Genomic DNA, 14,860 nt, shown 5'->3' on the forward strand with positions numbered 1-14,860 from the left:
AAAGACGTTAAAAACTTTATTTATGAAAGAAGATGGAGAAGAAGACTGTTACAACGAAGAAAATGATGATTGTTATCCCTTGCAGGGTTTGAAAGGGTCTATTGAAGAGGAACCTTGGAAGCATCGAGTATCGTCTGAAAGTGGAGGGTGCATATTAGAACCTAGACTTGGTAGGTTGATAATGGAAACGTGTAACTCTTGCCACAAAATCTTGAGGGCTTCTGAAAGGCTCGCCTGTGTAAAACTTGTCTCCAGGAAAAGATGGGAGTGCTTCACCTGAAAGATTTTTTTATCAGTCGTACTAATATGCAAACTGTGAGTGTTCCAGTAAGTGATACAGGCAAATTAGAGGTGACACTATTTAATTTGGAACATCATTGTGGATGGAAAGTGTGAAAAATCTAGCATATAATCAAGTTTTATTTCGCTCGATTTTTCTCGTAAATCTTTCATATATTACAATAAGTGCGTTTTATTAAGTAGTACAGAGGAGTTAAGCTGCTGAAATATTTAAGTTGAATCTTCATTGTGCTTGCGAAGTGTGAGAAACGTCACACATATTACCATAAATGTTAAAGAATTTTGTTTATTTTCGAGATATTGACTCTGATATTCTCTTTGGAGATGTCAGATCTCTCACTGTTACCGTCTTTGGCTATCTCTCGTTAGTGGATGTACAAACAATCCATATTATTCCACTGTTTAAATGATATATTGTAATAAAATACCTTATTCCCTCTCTAAATCGAACCCCTTAATCCTTCCTAAACTGAAAAAAAAAAACGAGCAGTGCGTGTGTGCGTTGGTACTTTTATTAGATGTTGGTGTAGTAGATTACAGGCTTTTTTAGTGATCTATAGACACGAATGCAGCAGCTATTGGCTTGCAATACTTGTCATCGACTTTTTTTGTGCTGCATTGTCTTCGCTCCCCTCATAAATTGGTGATAAAAAAAACTTTAGGTGATGGCAGCACGCACATTTTCAGATTGAATATACTTTATGTAATAAAATTATAAACAGCCGACCAGTTGCAATGGATAAAGAAACTCTTTACCTAGGTTTCGACAATTATAAATTTGTCTTCTTCAGAAGGTAACCGAAGGGCAATGAACATTAGAAAAGTATGAAACTTATAAGCCAAGAATAAATTTTATGACAAATTTGAGAACTCTCATTACAGAAGTATGATTACGACGACTGGTGCTTACAATTTTACATTAGTAAGGACTAATGTACCATCGCCGTTATTACAATTGTCGGCATAGATCCATGTGTCAAAAATAAAACATAGCCCTAGAATTAGGGTTTGTCACGTTAATATAAAATAGCTCACGGATCTTGCAGAGCTCACAACCGACTGAGTGTAATCGTCGAGCGTAGTTACTCTGAAAACAGGGCAGGTGGCGCTCGTGCCGAGAAACATGTACCAATTGGCGTACAAAGGCAACGTGTAAATTATCAGTATTAATAACGTCCTTAGGTAGAGTAACAATAAAAAAAGGAATGAAATTAACACTCCCGTTATAACAGTATGGGAGCATTGGTACAAATAATGTAGTTATACATCAAAATAGGCAGGTGGCGCTTACGCCGAGAAACTTGCGTCCAGTGGCATATACAGCCAAAATATATTTAAAAAATTTGGATTACTATATTAGTGAAGCCCACAAACGGTATACATGTCAGAACTTTAAAATTGACAATAATGGCTCTTGTTAAGAAAGAATTACGAACACTGGTACACGATACAGTTAATACACATTCACAGGAAAAACACAATTTTAGAGGCAGGCAAAATCACATAAGGGCCGATGTAGTTGCAAACATATATCGTGACATAACCACCATTACATAAGGGGTAGTGAGCTTAAAGCACTGAAGGTGCATCATACCTTCCTGAGGAAATAAACCACTAAGGTTACTAGCATTAATGTTATATCGTAAACAGTACAGGTTTAAAGCCTTCGAAAAATTGTCTACAAGTAAGGTTCAACTCGTCGTTCAGTATATTACCGTCCTTGAGCTCAAGATGTTTGAAAATTTGTAACTCTTCCCACAGATCTAATCTACGCCCTTTGTCTTCTCTGTGTAGGATAACAGTGTCTTCTAAATGTTTTGGCGTGTGACTGGCTATCAGGAGGTGTTCAGCAAAAGTAGAATTGTGTATATTCGCTCCTTTTTTTTACCTAATAGGTGTTCTTTATATCTTGTATTTAGATACTGTTGCAATGTAAACATTACATTCCTTGGCGCATCTTAGAACATTTTGGTATTTTATATGCATCACAGATGAGGTAAAATAATTAGTTTGAGCCTTACAATGTCATTTACATTCCACTCATTTGCAATATTTATTATCGATTACATTTTTCTAGTGATACGTTATCTTCCCTCCACCCTTCCCCCTAACGTACACTTTAGAGTTCAAAATCATCTTTTATAGAAGAAAAACAACTTGATGAAAGAAACACTTTGGTAACAACATAAATATCGCAGTTTTGCTTGGCCGACATATTTTACAGAAATTTTAGAATACTGTGACATCACGGATGTAGAAAGTAATTAACTTGAGGCTCTGTTGTGTCTTAAGCCACTTGTGGTCCATAGATCGAACTCGTGATACAGAGATCGAACTTGTTACACTTTTTAACAGTGGCGCTTTCTGTTGGTGACAGTAAGAAACAGAGATGTGAAACAGCAGTTGATTTTATTTCGCCCTCTTAGGGTTTATGGAATAGTGTTTTGGGTAAAACTCATTTTTGACTGCTACATTTTCCTGATTCTTATTTATGTTTTAGAAGCAAATGTTATATGCTCGTTCCAATATTCCATAGCTTCAAAGTAAATTTACCAATGTTATTCGTGAGCCAATCCATAAACGATTTTTTTGAAAGTCAACAATGCAAATGTAGTTCACAAAATTTACAGTGTTTCAGGCAGTTCAGATACTTTGACGTATTTTTGATGAATATTTACAGTACTTCTCAACACAACTGCAGTAGCTGTCTCTTTCACTTTAGTGCCAGGTTCTGACTGGAGGAGACGACAGAGAGATGGAAGACAACGCAATGTGTGTGCTCCGTTTTACGAATACAATGCATGTCTTAACCTTGCAGTTATTTTAATGTTACATCAGAGGTATATAAGTGTACATAAATTTTCCCCAATTTTAACGTCAAAGGTAACAGTCTTTCAGAAATAATGAATATCTTTGACTTTAAACTATGTGTTACGTAATTTCTACTGGATATTTGGCACTAGTTTTGATGCTGTGCTCTGATTGGTTGGAGACAGGGAAACGTATACCGATAATAATATAATTTGACATCTGAGCCGTGTGGCTAGGTCGATACCACGTACCAGGCGAACTAGAGCGCAATCTTTGGGTATCTGGAGAGTCGGCGCTCTGTGACGGAGTCATGGTGGAGGTGACAGGCAGGGCGAGGGTTTGGGTGGAGTCTTGGAGAGGATGGCGCACGAGGGGGAGCGTACTTGTTTTGGGTCATCGCAGCTAGCTTCCCCGTTGCGCGAACGTTCCAGCAGCGGGGGCCGTGTGTTGGCATAGAGCAGGGGTTCTCAACAAAATTTTCTCGAGGACCCCCTCATCGAGGTTGATTGATACCTTGTCATATCACAGTATCAAGCACCTGAAAAAGCCAAATTAGGAGTCTTTTTTATACGTTTGCTATTTTTCGTACTTAGAAGAAACATTGACATATTCATTATTGAAAAACTATTGAGCTTAAAACTTTTTCAATTTAGCCATAATTGTTATTGTTAAATTTTTCATTATTGCTCAAAATCTTTGTCTTCAAATCTGGGTGTTTAGTACAACAAATTCCTTAAAAAAATAAAAATTGTGTATGAACTGAAAATGACAGGAAAAAGTGTACTACACTTGAGATTGCATTGAGTAGACATGTGTGAAAAATAAGAAAACACTAATTTCATACAAGATATTATTTATTTGAAAAAATACAGTTACAACAGAGTACTCCATCAGTATACAGTTAGTTCTAATTTTCAATTCTTAATGAGATGAGTTCAATCTGACCTTTGAGTCCATTATTTCTGAAATATTAGGTTCCAAGCGTGAAACTTTCACTCTGAAATCCGACCGCATGTCGAGCCTCTATCTAATTCTAGTTTTGCGCTAGTGTGTGCTAGTGTCAGTTGGCTGTAGGAAGACGCTAGACGCAGAAGTTAGCGTTCGTTAAAGCTCTGCTGATGTAGGAAGCGGCCAAAACAAAAAATCTGTTATCATACGAAATATATTTAATATATTTTTTATTCTAATGGCATCTTGCGGATCCCTCTGGCCTAGCTCACGGACCCCTGGGGGTCCGCGGACCACCTGTTGGGAACCACTGCCATAGAGGGTATAGAGTTCAGCGGCAGTGATTACGGTATGTCTACATCTACATCTACATTTATACTACTTTACGTGCCACTGTCATTACCTCCCGTTTCTGTTCCAGTCGCGTACGGTTCGCGGGAAGAACGACTGCCGGAAAGCCTCCGAGTGCACTCGAATCTCTCTAATTGTACATTCGTGATCTCCTCGGGAGGTATAAGTAGGGGGAAGCAATATATTCGATACCTCATCCAGAAACGCACCCTCTCGAAACCTGGACAGCAAGCTACACCTCGATGCAGAGCGCCTCTCTTACAGAGTCTGCCACTTGAGTTTGCTAATATATCCGTAACGCTATCACGCTTACCAAATAACCCTGCGACGAAACGCGCCGTTCTTCTTTGGATCTTCTCTATCTCCTCCGTCAACCCGATCTGGTACGGATCCCACACTGATGCGCAATACTCAAGTATAGGTCGAACGGGTGTTTTGTAAGCCACCTCCTTTGTTGATGGACTACATTTTCTAAGGACTCTCCCAATGAATCTCAACCTGGTACCCGCCTTACCAACAATTAATTTTATATGATCATTCCACTTCAAATCGTTCCATAGCATACTCCCAGATATTTTACAGAAGTAGCTGCTACCAGTGTTTGTTCCGCTATCATATAATACAGGATCCTTCTTTCTATGTATTCGAAATACATTACAGTTGTCTATGTTAAGGGTCATTTGCCACTCCCTGCACCAAGTGCCTATCCGCTGCAGATCTTCCTGCATTTCGCTGCAATTTTCTAATGCTGCAACTTCTCTGTATACTACAGCATCATCCGCGAAAAGCCGCATGGAACTTCCGACACTATCTACTAGGTCATTTATATATATTGTGAAAAGCAATGGTCCCATAACACTCCCCTGTGGCACACCAGAGGTTACTTTAACGTCTGTAGACGTCTCTCCATTGAGAACAACATGCTGTGTTCTGTTTGCTAAAAACTCTTCAATCCAGCCACACAGCTGGTCTGATATTCCGTAGGCTCTTACTTTATTTATCAGGCGAAAGTGCGTAACTGTATCGAATGCCTTCCGGAAGTTAAGGAAAATGGCATCTACCTGGGAGCCTGTATCTAATATTTTCTGGATCTTATGAACAAATAAAGCGAGTTGGGTCTCACACGATCGCTGTTTCCGGAATCTATGTTGATTCCTAGAGAGTAGAGTCTGGGTTCCCGAAACGACATGATACGCGAGCAAAAAAGATGTTCTAAAAGTCTACAACAGACCGACGTCAGAGATATAGGTCTACAGTTTTGCGCATCTGCTCGACGACACTTCTTGAAGACTGGGACTACCTGTGCTCTTTTCCAATCATTTGGAACCTTCCGTTCCTCTAGAGACTTGCGGTACACGGCTGTTAGAAGGGGTGCAAGTTCTTTCGCGGTATGCCGGCAGTTACCAGTGTATTCCGGCGGGGTCGTTTGATGAGTAGTTTGACCGGACATTTGCCGGATTGCTTTGTCATTCTTGGTCGAAGACAGAGCTTGGGATTTACCGCTACCTGTTTTGATAATGAGCGTTCTTTGACTTTTCTGTGACACTCGTTCCGGCCGGTGGCTCTTGTTTGTGCTGCACAGGTGTAGTGGTTATTGACCGCTTCGTGCTCAACACTCCGCCGTCCGTTTTGCAGTCTGAACTTTCGACACGTGTGCTCAACCCTCCCCCTCGTAGGCAAACTACTGAATGTATTGAGGCAAATTCCTCTTAAACTAAGAAGGCAGTTTCCTCAGGGAGATCATTTTAATTTAAGTGTTTTCAGTGTTATTGGCTTTTAAAGGGTCTTGCAGTCTGTATGAGTTGCTTTATACTTCAACTGTTCAGCTTTTGTTTATGAAGGGGGGAACTCCCCATTGTAGTAGTAACAACTGTTGCATGTAAGCATTAGTAATTTGTAATTCATGTGAAGTTTTAGTTAATAGTTGCCTGGGTAATCCTATGGACATACTCAAGTGCTTAACTTAAATTTTCTAGCCGAGAATTTATTCACGGTTGAGATAACCGGTAGCTGGTGCGTTGCATCCTGAAAAGATACTTTACATTGTTCGACACACTTAATTAACTTTAATATGAAGTTATTTTGAGATTAAATAATTTGATGCTGTTAAGTTTCTCCTGCACACTTCTGCTCTAGCCTTGCGTACAGTGTCTTTTGAAGACTAATGAACTGCTTTTATCCTTTCTTTATTAATGAGAGGTTTCATGTATGTTGTGATTGAGGCAGTGTTATCACCTTGACGCCACGGGTGCACAAGGTCTACCTCGGGGTGTAATGTGCCGCCTGCTGGCTTTCACCTTTGTCTCATCTGGGTCGGCTCCTCATAATTGATTATGGTCTAAGGAACCTCTTTGGGTAAATTGTTTTTCCTGAAATTTTTAAGCGTAAAAAGCATACGTATTGTGCTGTTGTAACCAGACAAAAAAGTTCAGAAGTGTGAACTCCTAAGCGACCAAACTACTGAGGTCATCGGTCTCTAGACTTACACACTACTTAAACTAATTTATGCTAAGAACAACACACACACACACACACACACACACACACACACACACACACACACACACACCCATGTCCGAGGGAGAACTCGAGCCTCCGGCGGGAGAGGCCGCGCAGTCCATGACATGGCGCCTCAAATCGCGAGGCTAATCAGAAAAGATTTAATGCCTGTAGCTAGTAAACTGCTTTTGTAATTCTTTTGGAACGTAATGCAAAATTTGGATTCTCAATGTAGATGAACTTTTCTTAATGTTGCATTGTTTTAACAGAAAAAAGTTAATGTTTGCAGTTAGTAAATGGTTTATTGTCAAAAGACAGGGACTTATGAATATTTGTAATATATTGGTCAACTGTACTGTGGTAACAAATTTTGTCAAAATATTGTTTAAAAGAAACAAACTATATTCAATTTGTTACCTAGTCGTTCCACTAGGACCTGTTGTTGTGACCTCTCATTAATTAACGCCGTATCAACATTTTTACACATCATTTAAATACAACGTTTTCTTTGGTTTGAAAGAGGAAGAGTCCTGGGGTATAATGTACACAACTGGTAATTTCTATCAAGGCTGATTTTTAATGCTGCGCTGTGATTAGCTAAAGGTATAGGGGAAGGGGACTTTTAATTACCTGTTAACACAACTGGTCTGTTTCCACTAGCCTGAATTTCTTCTAATACTGCACTGGAGTAAGATGAATTGTACTGTGTGATTGGCTGGAAGTAAGGGGGACAGACGTTTTTTAATTTTCTCTTAACAAAATTGGTCTATTTCCATCGTACTGAATTTTTAATACTATGCTATGCTTGGCTGGAGGTAAGGAGGGGCCATGACTTCCCACTGATAAGGATGATGATGTCACTGATATAGATGATGACGCGACTTTTCACAGTTGGAGGCAAATGGACAGCACAGAAGTGAGCCAGATAATTAGTAGAGATACTACGTCCTTCCGCTTTGGTTCAAATGGTTCTGAGCACTATGGGACTTTACATCTGAGGTCATCAGTCCCCTAGACTTAGAACTACTTAAACCTAACTGACCTAGGTACATCACACACATCCATGTCCGAGGCAGAATTCGAACCTGCGACCGTAGCAGCAGCGCGGTTCCGGACTGAAGCGCCTAGAACCACTCGGCCACAACAGCCGGCTTTCTTCCGCTTTCTTCAGACGAAGAAACCATTGTTGTCAGGCATTTCCAGAATGAAGACGAGGTAATTTTCGAGGTGGAACATTAATGAATAGTCAAAGTGCAGACTTCTAGAAACAAAGTTCTCTTCAGGTCAGCTATCGCAGGGATACATGTGTCGCATTGACGAGTAAATACATAGAGGAGAACTATCTGCTCCAATAAGTTTCATGGTCATAGATTTATTGGAATGCTATAAATGTTTATCTCTTGTAAAAAGAATCTCCATTTTAAGAGCCAGCGACGCCGTTGTCAGTTTCGACAAGAGTTTGATAACAACTAAGGAGATATTAACAAACATTTGAATCGAGCAATGAGCTGTGTCTGGATAATTCCTTCGTGAAACTAAAGGATCTTGTTCCGTGTCCACTTGCAATCACGATTTAAACTTTCAAAAAGATTCATCTAGCTTGCGTGCACCATTACAAGTTGAGATGTTCTTTCTTGAAACGACACCAGTGGTCATGGGTGCTAAATCGTTGTACGTAACTAGATGGTGAACATTAATAAAGCCATTTTGGGGCATTTGTGTGATGATGGGTCCTTTCAGACAGATGAATCTGCGGGGAGACAGCGGTCTATGCTTACGCCAGAGTTGGAGGACCGAATTGTACATTATATTGAGACGAATACTAGTATAAGCTCCAGGCAAGTGGCCCATCAGCACGGTGTAAGCCATGACCATACAAACGCAGAAAAAGGGCTCGAAATATTCTGTGATGTGGTTGGTGTCTGTGAGGGTACTTGTTTTGGTAAAGCCGTGCTGCCTCTCGACCCTTTCCATCTGCTTGGCCGTACACAAACACCATCTCGGCTTGTTCCCAATATGAATACCGGACCATTCTGCAGCTTACAGTGCGCTGCGTCAATCGCGCAGGGTTCAACACACAAGGAACACACGGCACGTGGTCAGAGAAATTTTGATTCGTCAGCGCCATATATCGTGGCAACGACGCATTTTCTGACACATGTTCATAAGACCTTTCTGCTCTATTGCCAGCCAGAAATAGGTCCCCTCAGTTTGTCGGTTTTTATTAATGTTCACTGTTCCGGCGGAACCTCAAGCGCCGGCACGTCGGCCTGGAAAGTTACAGCAGACAGGGCAGTGGGACGGCTTCAGCCAATAGTACGCTGAGTAGGACGACACCAAGACAGGAGCGGCCCCTGTACGAAGAGAATATAAGCGCCGCTCCGCCTAGCCGCGGCCGCACTAGAAGGCGAGCCGTCGTCCTAACGCTTTACCCGTAACATGAACTGTTTGTTGTGTTTTGCTTGCATTGAAATTGTATACACCAAAGGATATTGATTATTTGTATGTCGCCAACTGCTTGCGATACCTCTTTGTGAAAACACAAAGTTATACTGGAAATTTGTGGTAAGGTCTTATGGGACCAAACTGTTGAGGTCATCGGTCCCTCTTGAAATGAAAAATGAAGTCCCCTGCTTCTTTACAGAGCGTAGGTGAACGATGAGGGAGACCCGCACCGCCTTACTAGGCAAGGTCCTAATGGAGGTGGTTTGCCGTTGCCTTCCTCCGACCGTAAAGGGGATGAATGATGATGATGATGAAGACGACACAACAACACCCAGTCATCTCGAGGGCAGGAAAAATCCCTGACCCCGCCGGGAATCGAACCCAGGACCCCGTGCTCGGGAAGCGAGAACGCTACCGCGGGGCTACCGAGGGGCGGACCATCGGTCCCTCTTACGCACTACTTAATCTAACTTACACTAAGGGAAACACACACATACACACCCATGCCCGAGGGAGGTCTCGAACCTCCAACGTATTGTCAATTATACTTACTATAATAAACTTCATTATTAAGGTTTGCTTGAATTGTTGTCTAGCTATCCGAGAAAACAGCTTCCTAGGCACCCTGTACTAGACGAATGGGCAGAACACATTCACCCTGTACAACTACTGTGTGTGTGCAGTACTACTGAGCATGAGTTATCGATTGAAAGTACGCCAAAGAAAGCTGAAATTATAAAGACGCAGCAGAAATGAGAATAGTATCATAATTGGGTACTATAAATAAAATAAAAGCATGACAGACGAAGCAATGAAGATATAAGAAGCAAACTTACTGGGACAAAGAGGGAATTTCTGTCAAAAAAAGTCTACAAGTATTAAACATACGCCTTATCTTGAGAAAGGAATTTCTGAAAAATGTACAGCCATAGTACAGAGTTGTATGGGAATAAATCATAAGAGAATGGAAGCGTTTGTGTTACAGAAGAATACTGATGACTGGGTGGACTGATAGAATAGCAAAAGCAGTACTTCATCCAGGAAAGGAATGTATAGATAAGAGGAGCAGGGCGATAGAACATGTGTTAAGACATCAGGGAATAGATTCTGTGGGAGGGGAAGCTGTTATACCTTGATGATAGTGTGTGTGCACCTAAACCTAGAAACGACGGAGAGCCTTCGTCCCGCTGTAGCCCTCAGTGGTTCACAGCCCCACAACAGGTTACAGCAGACCACCCGCCCCACCGCCGCCCACAGCGAATCCAGGGTCATTGTGCGTTTCAGCCCCCAGTGGACCTCCCCCCCCCCCCCTCGCCCCTCCTGGGGACGTCTCATACCAGATGAGTGTAAACCCCAAATGTTTGTGTGGTAGAGTAATTATGGTGCATGCATTCGTGGAGACACTGTTTGCGCAGCAATTGCCGACATAGTGTAACTGAGGCGGAAGAAGGGGAACCAGCCCCCACTTTCGCCGAGGTATATGGGAAAGCGCTTTAAAAACCATGCACAGGCCGTCCGGCAAACGGGACCTCGACACTAATCCTCCGGGTGGATTCGTGCCGGGGACCGGCACGCCTTCCCGCTCGGGAAGCAGCGCGTTAGATAGCGCGGCTAGCCGGGCTGGCGATGATGGTGTACCAAATAACAGAAAGTATTTCGTGATCGGTGTTCGAGTCCAGTGACGGTTTTTAGAATCACATGAAGGAACGCACACTAGAGACCTCCATTAGCAGTTTTCCGCATTTCCAAATTTTTGTACTGTTATGAGACATGAGACTGTATTTTGTGCAGGAATTGTAAATATTTTTTTGCTTTGCACATTTAAGCGTTGTGTAATATATTAATGCTATTCGAAAAATACTGTTAATTATTCAGTTGCAGAAATTTATGATCAGTATACATATTTTTAAAACTAGCCAAATAACTTGTGGACAGTGCACCGTCTCGTACCTTGAAACGGAAGAAGATCTTCAACCTTGGAAAATGTATTTGCAAATGTAGTGAGTTTTTTTAATGTCTTAACTACACTCCTGGAAATGGAAAAAAGAACACATTGACACCGATGTGTCAGACCCACCATACTTTCTCCGGACACTGCGAGAGGGCTGTACAAGCAATGGTCACACGCACGGCACAGCGGACACACCAGGAACCGCGGTGTTGGCCGTCGAATGGCGCTAGCTGCGCAGCATTTGTGCACCGCCGCCGTCAGTGTCAGCCAGTTTGCCGTGGCATACGGAGCTCCATCGCAGTCTTTAACACTGGTAGCATGCCGCGACAGCGTGGACGTCAACCGTATGTGCAGTTGACGGACTTTGAGCGAGGGCGTATAGTGGGCATGCGGGAGGCCGGGTGGACGTACCGCCGAATTGCTCAACACGTGGGGCGTGAGGTCCCCACAGTACATCGATGTTGTCGCCAGTGGTCGGCGGAAGGTGCACGTGCCCGTCGACCTGGGACCGGACCGCAGCGACGCACGGATGCACGCCAAGACCGTAGGATCCTACGCAGTGCCGTAGGGGACCGCACCGCCACTTCCCAACAAATTAGGGACACTGTTGCTCCTGGGGTATCGGCGAGGACCATTCGCAACCGTCTCCATGAAGCTGGGCTACGGTCCCGCACATCGTTAGGCCGTCTTCCGCTCACGCCCCAACATCGTGCAGCCCGCCTCCAGTGGTGTCGCGACAGGCGTGAATGGAGGGACGAATGGAGACGTGTCGTCTTCAGCGATGAGAGTCGCTTCTGCCTTGGTGCCAATTATGGTCGTATGCGTGTTTGGCGCCGTGCAGGTGAGCGCCACAATCAGGACTGCATACGACCGAGGCACACAGGGCCAACACCCGGCATCATGGTGTGGGGAGCGATCTCCTACACTGGCCGTACACCACTGGTGATCGTCTAGGGGACACTGAATAGTGCACGGTACATCCAAACCGTCATCGAACCCATCGTTCTACCATTCCTAGACCGGCAAGGGAACTTGCTGTTCCAACAGGACAATGCACGTCCGCATGTATCCCGTGCCACCCAACGTGCTCTAGAAGGTGTAAGTCACCTACCCTGGCCAGCAAGATCTCCGGATCTGTCCCCCATTGAGCATGTTTGGGACTGGATGAAGCGTCGTCTCACGCGGTCTGCACGTCCAGGACGAACGCTGGTCCAACTGAGGCGCCAGGTGGAAATGGCATGGCAAGCCGTTCCACAGGACTACATCCAGCATCTCTACGAACGTCTCCATGGGAGAATAGCAGCCTGCATTGCTGCGAAAGGTGGATATACACTGTACTAGTGCCGACATTGTGCATGCTCTGTTGCCTGTGTCTATGTGCCTGTGGTTCTGTCAGTGTGATCATGTGATGTATCTGATCCCAGGAATGTGTCAATAAAGTTTCCCCTTCCTGGGACAATGAATTCACGGTGTTCTTATTTCAATTTCCAGGAGTGTATTTACCTGTCTCGTAAATGGAAATTTGTGTTAGGTTCGAGCAGATTCTGTTTCATAAATACTTTTGATTGATCTTTCATAGTATTTCTGTTTTGTTTAATTTAATGGATCAGATAGGCTATCAAATACGGTATTAACGAGATTTTCCAGACTGCAACACTTTTGAATTCCTATAGAATATTTGTTCCTCGGTACATGACCGTGTTGCATAAGGGGCAATCAAGGAGTTTCCGTTTGAGGGCGTTGCTGCAGCGTATATCCAATGTAGTGCGACTCCGATGGGAGTATATAAGCACCGACATGTAGGCCAAGATTTAGTGTGTCATTCGTGCCTTTCCCACCTGCGTGCGGTAAATGCTGAAATGTGACTATGGCGAAGTTACTAACAAATCCGTCCAAACAGGACGAAAGTGCTATTTTCTTTTCTTGGCTGACGAAGGACAAACATCGGAGAATGAAGAATGTGTATAGGACAGCATGTCTGTCCAAAACCACCGTTGTAGAATCCTGCACCGAGGGGTGTGCCACTTCATGATGACGCACGTCCCCATATGGCAAATGTCGTATCGCTAAAGTTACGCCAATTCAAGTGGGAGATATTCGAGCACCCGACCTATAGTTTTGATCTCTCTCCGAGCGATTGTCACGGCTTCGTCCCTAAAAAAAGGCCTTGAAGGTCGACGATTCCAGTCGGACGAGAAGGTGCTGCAGGCAGTTACGGACTTCCTCACACACACGGTGTTTCACCAAACTGGTGTCTTCAACATGGTGCGTCGGTAGGACTGTTGCCTCAATGTTCACGGCGATTTTGCCAGATTGGCATACCGATTCTGAACTATACAGCCTTTGGACGAAACTTTTTGATCGCTCCTTCTACTTTGGTTCAATTTTTCTTTACATTTGGAATAGCTTTGCTTTTCCGAAGCAATTTTTATAATTTCAAAACAAAGAGACTGAAGCACATTAAAATTAATGCTAACGTTTAAAAATGGTATAACAAAATGTATTAAATTTTCCATTATAGAGTTGGCTAAAGGCGGAAGTCTGAAAAGTGTTCCCCCCTACTAGGGGCAGCTGCAGAGGATATAAAGATAGAGGGAGAAAAGTATTAGAATATATACAGCTAACTGAAACGCCCGCTAAACCCGCTGGGCAGAACAGGTGATTAGGACTGTGGAAACGAACAAATACGGTAGCGGTCAGTTTCACTTCAGAATTGTAATTTAATAATACATTTAAACCAAAACGGCACATAGACGAACCTTTACAACTACGAGTTTCAAAATCCAATTCTTTCATGGCTGAAGGTCTCCGAACAAGAAATCTTAAAAATCAACAAGATAAATTTTCAAGTGACAGAAGACAAGCAGTTAAAATTGCAAATAAAATAACTAAGCCTCAAGACCAAGGTGGATAGAACAAACATAAGAAAGGTGAAATACCAACGGCTGAAGGCCACAATTTCAAAATTCTAAAAAAAAAATGGCTCTGAGCACTATGGGACTTAACATCTTAGGTCATCAGTCCCCTAGAACTTAGAACTACTTAAACCTAACTAACCTAAGGACATCACACACATCCATGCCCGAGGCAGGATTCGAACCTGCGACCGTAGCAGTCCCGCGGTTCCGGACTGCAGCGCCTAGAACCGCAAGACCACCGCGGCCGGCTAAAATTCTAAAATATATTATCATAATCTTTTAAGGCAGAAGGCCACAGTGTTTTCGCTTAAGGGGAAATTTTAAGAATAAGGCATTAATCTGCTGAAGGCCCACAGTTGGTTTTCCAAAAATTCAAAAAATAGCTTAAACCTTTAAGTTTTAAGTGGCCGAAAACACACTAAATGAAAAGGCAACGCAAGGACAATAACTAAATTTAAAAATAACGTTTTAAGCGGCTGAAGGCCGAGAATTGATTTTCCAAAAATTCAAAATACCTTTAACCTTTAGTTTTAAGTGGCTGACAGCGCAATAAATGAAAAGATAGCACAACAACAGTAACTTTCAGCAAAATATCCACTTCCCAGAATTCAAACTTACTTATATGGGCTGAAGGCCC

Source organism: Schistocerca cancellata, chromosome 5 (genome assembly GCF_023864275.1).
Source record: "Schistocerca cancellata isolate TAMUIC-IGC-003103 chromosome 5, iqSchCanc2.1, whole genome shotgun sequence".
Classification (NCBI taxonomy): domain Eukaryota; kingdom Metazoa; phylum Arthropoda; class Insecta; order Orthoptera; family Acrididae; genus Schistocerca; species Schistocerca cancellata.